The sequence below is a fragment of the Prionailurus viverrinus genome, chromosome B3 (genome assembly GCF_022837055.1).
Source record: "Prionailurus viverrinus isolate Anna chromosome B3, UM_Priviv_1.0, whole genome shotgun sequence".
In the NCBI taxonomy this organism is placed as follows: domain Eukaryota; kingdom Metazoa; phylum Chordata; class Mammalia; order Carnivora; family Felidae; genus Prionailurus; species Prionailurus viverrinus.
This window is the reverse complement of record NC_062566.1, coordinates 11,997,769-12,008,815: the sequence shown is the minus strand read 5'-3', so window position 1 is coordinate 12,008,815 and position 11,047 is coordinate 11,997,769. Positions and strand designations below refer to the sequence as shown.

Sequence of the window (11,047 nt, the reverse complement as noted above, 5' to 3'; positions counted from 1 at the left end):
TAATTTTAGCTCGAGGAGAAAGACTAGACACTGTTTTGTGACCTTTCCAATTATTTGACAAGCCCAGTGCTAATCAGCCGAGTCAGAATGATGACCTTAGGACTGCTTATGCCCCAAACCATCTTCTGATGAAATGATAAAATGAGACTGCTAGGCTAATTAACAAGTCTGAAAACATTATGTGAGTTCCAACGATGCTTTTGCTTCTGGCCCATCCCACACCTTCCCCAAATAAGAAAGCAACTAATTTGCAAAACTCTTGCTTCTGTGAAGCAGCTGTGAAAGTCACTGACATATATGATTAGCATGGAATTAATTCCTGTTGGGGAAGCATTATTACCATCCCTAATGAGGTTTAGGAAGTGACTCACACTGTATATGAAGGAAGGTGTATATTATGCTTTTAACTCCAGATGAAATGTGTGGGGTATGCCATTTTCAACACAAAAATTTATGCTTGGGGATCAGGTGCTCATGGCAACTTGTGTGAGGTAGGTTTTTCTCAGTGATTTGAGACTTGGAACAATTCATGACAATGTAAATGGGTCTCTTTGGTATATTTCCATGTTTTCCTTTCATGGGAAATTCTGTGTGTGGAAGACAGTTATAATCACTTTACCCCCTTAAATTAAATGTCCTAACAGAGCTATAAGTTTTATCATTTGTTTTGTTTATAAATTTAAATAAAAAAAGAAAAGAGGAATTAAGGCTACTGTAGTTAAATATGGAAATGATTTATTTCAATTACAGAAAAATAGCCACCCATAACTTTTTACCTCATAGATAAGGAGGGTTAACTGAGTTATGTATTTCCTTTCAGGTTGTTACTATGCACATAGCTTTGTTATTTAAATAAAATCACAAAATACATTGAAATTTACATCTTGGTTTCATCACATTCATAATTACATGATTTAAAAAAAATTTTTTTTTAACATTTATTTATTTTTGAGAGAGAGACAGAGCATGAACGGGGGAGGGGCAGAGAAAGAGGGAGACACAGAATCAGAAGCAGGCTCCAGGCTCTGAGCCATCAGCCCAGAGCCTGACGCGGGGCTCGCACTCATGGACGGCGAGATCATGACCTGAATTGAAGTCAGATGCTTAACCGACTGAGTCACCCAGGCGCCCCCATAATTACATGATTTTTTTTCTCACAGAAGTACTTCATAGACATCCTTTCAACATTTCACAATATTGTATGGATTTGCCATAATTTACTGAACTATTGCCTTAATGTTGGATTTTACATTTGTTTCCAATTTTTCACTTTTATAAATAATGATGCAGTTTATATCTTTACACATTTTGCTTTATTTTCACTTTAACTTATTTCCATTGATTTCCTAAAAGGGGAATTACTTGGCCAAAGTAAGTTTTGGATAAATTTTAGTTCATACATAAATGTTGCTGAATAGATTTTTCTGAATGTAACTACTCGACTAGAATTATATCCAGAAAACAAATCTGTTAAATGAAGAAAAAATGAGAACAATTTTAGAAAAACCAAAACTAAAAAATTTGTTGTCTTCAAGCACATACTAAAAAAGTACTAAAACATTTCCTAAGAGAGAAGGAGAGTTACCTCAAATGGCAACATGGAAATGTGAGAAGATATAAAGAGAAATGGAAGATATGTAGGTAAGTCTAAATGAATATTGACTACATAGAATGATAATGATTTAAAACTCGTGAGAACATATACATAAAGCAACACACAAAAGATGGGAGCAAGGTAATGGAATTGAAATTGTTAAAGTTCTAGCATTACCTGGGAAGTGATCCAAGTACTTATCTCTCTGATGCCCTAATAAATCAAAGATGTTTGTTGTAATCACTGTGTAATTATTAAAGAAAAATAAAATATGTAACCACCAAGGTTGTAATTTCCAGAAGGAACTGGAAAATAATCTTAAAATGCTTTATTAATTCAAAAAGTTGCAAGAAAGGCATATAAAGGATGTAGAACACATATAATAAGTAATAGGTAATAAAAACCCAAGATATACCAGGAATTATATTAAGTATAAATGGTCTAAATACTTCAATTATAAAACAAAATCTCTCAAGCTGAACAAGTAGACACCTTACATATAAGAACACAAAAGAACTGAAAGTCTAAACTAATAAAAAATAACATGATATAATTATATAAAACAAAATAGACTTTAAAGTAAAAGGCATTCTTGGAGATAAAGAGGGATATTTCATAATGATAAAAGATCAATCAGCCAGAAAGATTGAATACTTTTTTTTTAATGTTTATTTTTGAGAGAGAGAGAGAGAGAGAGAGAGAATAGGGGAGGAGCAGAGAGACAGGGAGACACAGAATCAGAATCAGACTCCAGGCTCCAAACACAGAGCCTGATTGCAGGGCTCGAACTCACAAACCGCAAGATCGTGACCTGGGCCGAAGTCAGACACTCAACTGACTGAGCCACCCTGGCACCCTAAGACTGAATACTTTTCAATTTGTATGCACCCAATAATACAACATCAAATAGCTGATGCAAAAATTGCATATTTAAAGGAGGAAATTCACAACCATATTGGCTGACTTTACATGTTCTCAACAACAAGCAAACAAAAACAAATCATTAAAGGTATATAAAATTTGAACATGATTTACCATCTGTACAAACAACTTCAGAATTCACATTATTTTTAAGAGTACATGGTATAGCAATATCAAAGTTGACCATATACTCAACCATAAATCAAATCCTGACAGAATTCCATGTAGTAAAATTATAGAGTGAAATAAAGCTAGAGATCAATGATAAAGTTTATTATAAAGCCCCCAAATGTTTGGGAACTAAACAATATATATCCAAATAAATCAAGGGCAAAATTAAATCACGATGGAAATTTAAAATTATTTTATGAAATGAAAATGAAAATGTGGCACACTAACAGAGGCAGGAGGTAGTTAAAACCATGCTTAAAAGAATAAGTCCATATGTCAGAAAAAAAAGATAAACTGAAAATGAATCAGCTATTGATTTTATTGATAGAACATAGAATAGAAAGTTTAAAAATATTAAGTTAAAAGAAAGAAGAGGGGCGCCTGGGTGGCGCAGTCGGTTAAGTGTCCGACTTCAGCCAGGTCACGATCTCGCAGTCCATGAGTTCGAGCCCCGCGTCAGGCTCTGGGCTGATGGCTCAGAGCCTGGAGCCTGTTTCCGATTCTGTGTCTCCCTCTCTCTCTGCCCCTCCCCCGTTCATGCTCTGTCTCTCTCTGTCCCAAAAATAAATAAACGTTGAAAAAAAATTAAAAAAAAAAAGAAAGAAGAAAGGATATAATAATAATTACAATAGTAGAAATTGGTCAAAGGTGGAACAAATATACAACAGAAAAAGTTACAAAGCTATAAGTTGGTTCTTTGAAAAACTAAACTCTTACCAATTGTGATTAAGAAAAAGAGAAGACACATACTGCCAATATCAGGAATGCAAAAAAGGAATTACCACATATCTTACAGAAAATTACAAAAAATAGTGAAAGGATATTGTGAACAACTTTGTTTCAGTAAATTTCAAAATTTAGGTAAACTGAGAAATTTTCTAGAAAAATACAACTTACCAAAATGGAAACAGGGAAAAAAATTCTACACTTGATCTTAGCCAAAAGGCTGAGAAGTGATCAAGGAGAAAATTTCTAAAATCTATATAATTCTCTATAGATTAAATAAGTCGATTTTGTAATTACAAAAATTCCCACAAAGACATCTCTTGACATGCTGGTAATTCTTCCAGGCATTTAAAGAATAAATAACACTGAATGTGTACAAACTTCTCTAAAAAATAATATAAAACAAAACAGAGAATGTATGTCGTCTTGTTTTATGTGGCCAGTACCTTGAAACTAGATCATGACATGAACATTTATTAGAAAGGAAAATTATAGGCCATTTTCAAGGACATAAAGCCAGGGCACCTGGGTGGCTCAGTTGGTTAAGCATCTGACTTCAGCTCAGGTCATGATCTCATGTGAGTTTGTGAGTTTGAGCTCTCTGCAGTCAGGGCAGAGCCCCCTTTGGACCCTCTGTCTCTGCCCCTCCTCCACCTGTGCATGCACATGCACTCTGTCTCTTTCTCTCCCTCAAAAATATACATTAAAAAATAGTTTAAAAATATGTAAATACAAAAATTGTAAATAAATCTTAGCAAAATGAATCCAGCAATATTTAAAAAGACAATATGTCATTTTGAATTTGGGTCCATTCCAGAAATATAATATTTAACCTTAAAAAAGTAATCTATGTATTTTACCACATCGACAGAATAAAGGGGAAAAAATGATATGGTACTTTCAATAGGTGCAGAATCAGTAGTGATAAAATCCATTCCATCACTGATTGGGCTCAGCAAACAGGAAATAGCAAAAAAAAAACAAACAAACAAAAATAAAAACCCAAAACTTCCCTAAGCTTATAATGAGCAAAGAATCCATAGGAAAAACTATACTTGATGGTATAATATAGAAAACAACTCCACAGAGATTAGAAAGAAGACAAGGTTTGTTATCATCATTTCTTTTCATTGTTGTACTGGTTGTCCTAGCCACTGCAATAAGGGAAGAAAAATAAATAAAAGTACAAAGACTAACAAAGGAACAAATAAAATAACAATTTCAAGATTACGTTGATTGTGAAGTAGAAAAATCTAAAAGGATTTACAAATGAACTATTGCAATTAATAAAATTTAACATCATCACTGGATTAAAGACGGATGTATAAAAATCAGCGGCATTTCAATATATCAAAAACAAATAAATAATGGTATTTAAGAAATACCAATTATAAGAGTCAAAACATCAAATATCTCAGAATAAATCTAACAAAAGATGGACATGACCTCATTAAACACTATAAACATTATTGAGAGAAAGAAGACATGAATAAATAGAGGGATATTTCATTGTCAGCAGTCTGAATTACGTTCGCCTCCAAAATTCTTATGTTGAAGTCCTAACCCCCACTACCTCAGAATGTGACTCTGGAGATAGAGATTTTTTTTAAGTTTATTTATTTATTTTGAGAGAGACAGAGAGAGCATCAGTGGTGGTGGGCAGAGAGAAAGGGAGAGAGAGAATCTCAAGCAGGCTCCATGCAGTCAGTGTGCAGAGCCCCATGTGGGGCCCGAACTCAGGAAAACATGAAATCATGGCCTGAGCAGAAATTGAGTCTTATGCTTAACTGACTGAGCCATCCAGGTGCCCCTAGAGATACAGATTTTAAAGAGGAGTTTAAGTTAAAATGAGATCATTTGGGTGTGCCCTAATCCAATATGACTGGTGTCCTTTTAAGAAGAGTAAATTTGAACACAAGTGGGTACAGATGCAAGATGATGTGAAGACACAGGGAGAACACTACCATCTACAACTCAGAAAAGATGCCTGAGAATAAACCAACCCTGCTGAATCCTTGATCTTGAACTTTTAGCCTCCAGACTGTGAGAAAATTAATTTCTATTGTTTAAGCCTCCCACTCTGTGGTACTTTGTTACGGTAGCCTTAGGAAACCAAATACATCCATATTTGTAGATTAGAACACTCAGTATTGTAAAGATGTCAGTTATCTCCCATTTAATTTGTAGATCTGATGAGTGTGATGTTTCAGTCTAAATATATTTCTCCACTGTTCTACCCAAGCCATCCTATTATTTCTCTTTGTGGTACTCAGCAAAATATCTTTGCATCAATGTAGTAGGGGGAAGCCTACACACTGGCTTAAACACCAAATACTTCTCACAGTTCTGGAGGCTAAGAAATCCATTTGGTTCCTAGTAAGAGCTCTTTTCCTGGCTTGTGGATGACTGCCTACTCAACATGTCCTCATTTGGCAGAGAGAGAGAGAGAGAGAGAGAGAGGAGACACTCTTTAGACTCCCCTTATAAGGGCATTAATCCTACTGGATTAGGACTCCACCCATATGACCTCATTTAACCTTAATTACTTTTTTGAAAAAATATTTTTCTTAAAGTTTATGTATTTATTTTTGAGAGAGAAAGAGAGAGAGTGAGCAGGGGAGAAGCAGAGAGAGAGGGAGACAGAGTATCCAGAGCAGGGTCTGCACTGACAGCAGAGAGCCCGATGTGGGGCTTGAACTCACAAACCATGAAATCGTGACCTGAGCTGAAGGGGGACACTTAACTGACTGAGCCATCCAGGTGCCCCTAATCTTAATTACTTCTTTACTCCAACGACAGTCAAGTCACACCAAGGGTTAGGCTTCAACCTATGAATTTTGGAGGGACACAATTCAGTCCATAGCAGTACCTTTTCTCCAATCCAGCTTGTGCCTCTTACCCACATTTTTGTCAAAGGGTCAAGCCCTCTACCAAGTTCATGCCCAGTAGCTCTCCCTGTAAAAAGCTTACTTTCGGGGCACCTGGGTGGCTCGGTCAGTTGAGCGACCGACTTCAGCTCAGGTCACGATCTCACGGTTTGTGAGTTGGAGCCCCGTGTTGGGCTCTGTGCTGACAGCTCGGAGCCTGGAGCCTGCTTCAGATTCTGTGTCTCCCTCTCTCTCTTCCCCTCCCCTTCTCATGCTCTGTATCTCTCTGTCTCAGAAATAAATAAACATTAAAAAAATTTAAAAAAAGCTTACTTTCCAGTAAGCAAATGGAAGTTCCCTCAAATCATCCAATCTCATGGTTTTGCTTACATTAGTTGTTTCTTTTTTTTTTAAGTTTATTTATTTAACATTTAACGGATCTCCACAAACCAGGAGAGAGAGAGAGAGAGAGCGTGGGAAGGGCAGAGAGAGAGGGAGAGACAGAGAATCCCAAGCAGGGTCTACATTGTCAACGTAGAGCCCTATGTAGGTCTTGAACTCACAAACCATGGGATCATGACCTGGCCCAGATAGCAAGAGTCAGACGCTTAACCAGCTGAGCCAGTCAGGCCCCCCTACATTAGTTGTTTCTAAGTCGTAAATAACATGAATATGTTCACCTAGGGATTTGACAGTTCCAGAGGGATGAAGAGATGACCCCTCAAGGGTTTAATCATGTGGAGATCTGGGGAACTTCCTGGGCAAGAACCCATAATATGGAAGACAAAAGTGCAGATGCCTAAGTCTGACTGACTCAAGAACACAGTTCAGGGTGGATGGGAGGGGAGAAGGGGATTCCGGTTGGGGAGCACCCCTCAGCATTTGGGGGTGGGCCTGTACGAAGACAGAGAGATACCCAAGGGAGGGGGTTTGCCCAGTTTCTAAAACTCCAGGGACAAAGGCAGGCTTGGCCTGTGGTACATGTCTCAGAGAGAGGAGGACAGCTACGGAGGGGCCAGTTCCTAGCTGGCACTCAGTTAACACTGAGTGGTCCTGTGGTGGCTCCCACAGGACAAACCGGCTGGGCCTGCTGCCACGGAGACACCTTCCTATCTGGCCTGGTGCCCTCAGGAGGTGCCAGCACAGGACCTGCCCCGGCAAGGAGCCTAAGGACATTCAGGGGCCTAGCTCCTGGTCACCCCGAGACCTACCTGGGGATGAATGAGCAGGCCCTACGAGTGCTGCATTAGGAGCCAGGGCAGAGGCTGGAAAGCTCTCCCATCTCCCATCTGCCTGTGACCTCAGGCTGCTGTGGGGGCCCAAGCATGCCACAGCCATTCTCTTTTCTGTACTACTTTGGCCTAGATAGATAGCCCCTGTGATAACAGCACTGCCATGGTGATTAAAGAATAGCTCTTTCTGGAACATTTTCCTCTCTTTATTTTCCGTTGGTGGAGTTGGCGAGATTACGGCTGCTCACATAAGGGCATCAATTAGTGAAAAGGAAATGTGGGATTCTGGATCTCCTCTGTGATGGCTGCAGTGGTGGAGAACAACACCATGAGAGTGATTGGCGTAATCGAGTTAACGTAAGCAAATGCTTTTTTCTCCTTTCCTGGGGGCTGCTCACCAGGCCTCCAGGGAGGCCGGGATGGTGATGGATTGACTATTCTTGTCCCCTTAAGGGATTACGCTGGATAGATGCAGAGACACTATTGGCTCCTGGAGAGGTGTCTCTTTGCTGATGAACTGGAGGGGAGAGGACTGTTTAAAAATAAAATCAGAAAAGGGCCCCTGGGTGGCTCCGTTGGTTGGGCAACCGACTCTTGAGTTCAGCTCAGGTCATGGTCTCATGATTCATGAGTTCAAGCCCCTCATCGGCTCTGTGGAGCCTGCTTGGGATTCTCTCTCCCTCTCTCTCTGACCTTCCCCTGCTCGCACTTGCAATCATACTCTCTCTTTCTTAAAATAAATAAACATTAAAATGCAATGAAATAAAATAAAATAAAATAAATAAAATAAAATAAAATAAAATAAAATAAATAAAATAAATCAGAAAGTCCTAGTTTCACAGAGGAGTTGAATGGGCGGCCACGGTGGGAGTCAGCAGGCTCAAGGAGAACCCGGGAGGGAAGCGTCCCCCGTTTCCAGTGCTCAGGCTTTGTCTGCTTCGAGCAACACCAGCAGTCTTAGAAGGTCACGGCCCAGCAACTTCTGTAAGGCCTAGTGATCGGTACCCATATCATCCACCTGCCTCCATCACTGGATGTCGAGCTTGGCCAGTAGGGATTTTGAGTCCACTCTTGCTCACCTTTGTGTTCTGGGGTCCAGTGTGGTGCTGGCATGTAGGAGACATTGATTAAGTGCCATGGGGTAGATGAAAAACAAAAATATCGCTTCGTTCTCAAAGCCCACCTGGGTCTCCAAGTTGGAGAAATAAATGATGAAATACGTCCTTTCCTCCACTCTTTCATGTAATCACTTAATGAATATTTATTTAGGGGATGGATAATGCTTGCAGCTAGCACTGTGCCTTGCAGATACAAGACACTCAATATGTATTTATTTATTTTTTAATGTTTGTTTTTGAGAGAGAGAGTGTGAGTGGGGAAGGGACAGAGAGAGGGAGACAGAGGATCCAAAGCAGGCTCCATGCTGACAACAGCGAGCTTGATGTGGGGCTCAGACTCACTAACAGAGAGATCATGGCCAGAGCCAAAGCTGGACACTGAACCGACCAAGTCATCCAGGCGCCCCACTCAATAAGTATTTCTTAAATCGTGCTAGAAAGAAACAGATACAGCTTAAAACACAGTACCCTTTCTGTGAGTGTGTGTGTGTGTGTGTGTATGTATGTATTTCCCCCTTCCCATCTATCTACACACACACACACACTTTGGAATCATTCCTTTGAAATGGGGTAATGTCCCCAGAAAAGTCTCATTGTAAAGAAGCAAACTCAAATTTAGAAATTCAATTTGATTAAAGGCTTAATGTGGGCCGACTTTGTACTAAGAATGGGGTATAGCTACAAAGGGTGTTGGTAGACATATTGTCTAGGTGTGGGCCACAAAAGGGCTATGTTTGATTGTGGGGATGGGGTGCAGTAATGGTCCATAGAAGGAAGGCAGTATCTGGTAAGTACAGAGGAAGGGCCCATTCAAACACCTGCCCTGCTGAGGATGCTGCAGAAACCCTGAACACCCAGGGGTGATGGTGGGGGATAAAGGTACCATAAAACCACTGAGTGTGGAAAGCTGGAGAGAAACTCCATGCGTGCGGTAACGTGTTATGAAATCCACACCGTGGCTCATGGCAAAGCGCTGGCTCCTCCCTTGGACTCAGTGTTGGCTCCAGGAGTGGGCTGGTTGGATCATGCGGAGGAAATAACCAACGAGGTTGAACAAGCCAGCCAAGGTACTGGTTTTTGTAAGGAGTCGGGGGAGATAGTCAAAAATCAAGAGACAGTTCTGAATTTCAGGACCACACAGCCAGAGGAACAGTGGATACCTTCACAGAGGTATAGAGGTCAGGAGGATGGACAACTGCCAGCTCCGTTGTGAACACCCCAAGTTTGCAGTGGCCATGGGAAGACATGAAAGGGATGCATAGCAGGCAGGTGAAGGAGGGTCAAGACTGGGTTTGGATTGGAGACCTACTCAGGGAAGTGGGGGCTGGAGTGGGGAGTAAGTAGAAGTGGGGGGGTCATTGAAAAAAAAGGGTCAGAGCAGAAAAGGCATTTTTGGAGGAGCTCAGAGCATAAAAGCTAAGAATACACCTGGGAGCCAGGCAGGTCTGGGTGTGACTGTGGCTCTGCCGTTATAGCTCAGTGCCTTGGGGTAAGACCTTAAGCACCGGGAGCCTCAGTTTCCACATCTGCAAAATCATGGAATGCAAGATCACTTAATGTAGTGCAGGGTACATAGAATTACAACAGTGGTAGCTGTCATTATTAGGGGGCCAAAGAGAGAAGAGGAAAAAATATGGAGACAGATCAGGAAAGCATAGCGTCAGTTACACTGACAGAATGTCTTTTGTGATTAAGAAAAGAAAAGAAAGAAAAGAAAAGAAAAGAAAAGAAAAGAAAAGAAAACGCGGTAGCCTTTAGAGTTTTCACAGGAATGGGATTTTACCTACAGCTCTGTCCTGGAAAGTGATACGAACTTGAACCAGACCTGTCTGCAACTGTTTCCCTCCTGGTAATAATGGAGGTGTTCTGCTGTTTCTCTGACACTGGTAATCAGCAGAAGAGGGAATTAGCCAGAATTTCTGACCAAAACATTTCCATCGGGTACCCGGGGACTGACAATCTCAGTGCGCTCTGGAGCATCAGATGATTCTACGGCCTTTTCAGTCCCTGCGGGTCTGCAGGGATGGCCTCGGGAGAGGTGCTTCCCACCTTGCGGCTCAGCAGGAGTGTCTGGACGGCATATCAGTGGTTGGGCACAGCCACTAAGTTAAGAATCCTGGGTATCCTCATTCCAATGTAAATACATTATTAAAATTAAGAAAGGGGAAAAAAAACCCTCATCTCTTTCTCGCAGCCTTAACCCCCATCGGGTATTAGTTTTATGATTTGCTTAGCTGTTGGGTTCAAATCTCCCAAATGTTTTGGCTCTTGTACCAAGGTCTATTGCCGGGCAACAGTGCCCTGTCCTATCAAGTTCAAGTCAAAGACTCCACCAGGGAGTGGACTGAACAACTTCTGGGACCCTTTCAATCCATATTATGGACAGTTAGGGCAGCACCAGGGGTTCAATGAGAGACT

The 11,047-nt window shown here is 40.6% G+C and overlaps 1 pseudogene; it reads right to left on the bottom strand.

The window, feature by feature from the left end:
• Window positions 1-3,555: 3,555 nt before the first annotated feature.
• LOC125169372 (uncharacterized) lies at window positions 3,556-3,644 on the bottom strand (annotated as a pseudogene).
• Between the last annotated feature and the right edge of the window lie 7,403 nt (window positions 3,645-11,047).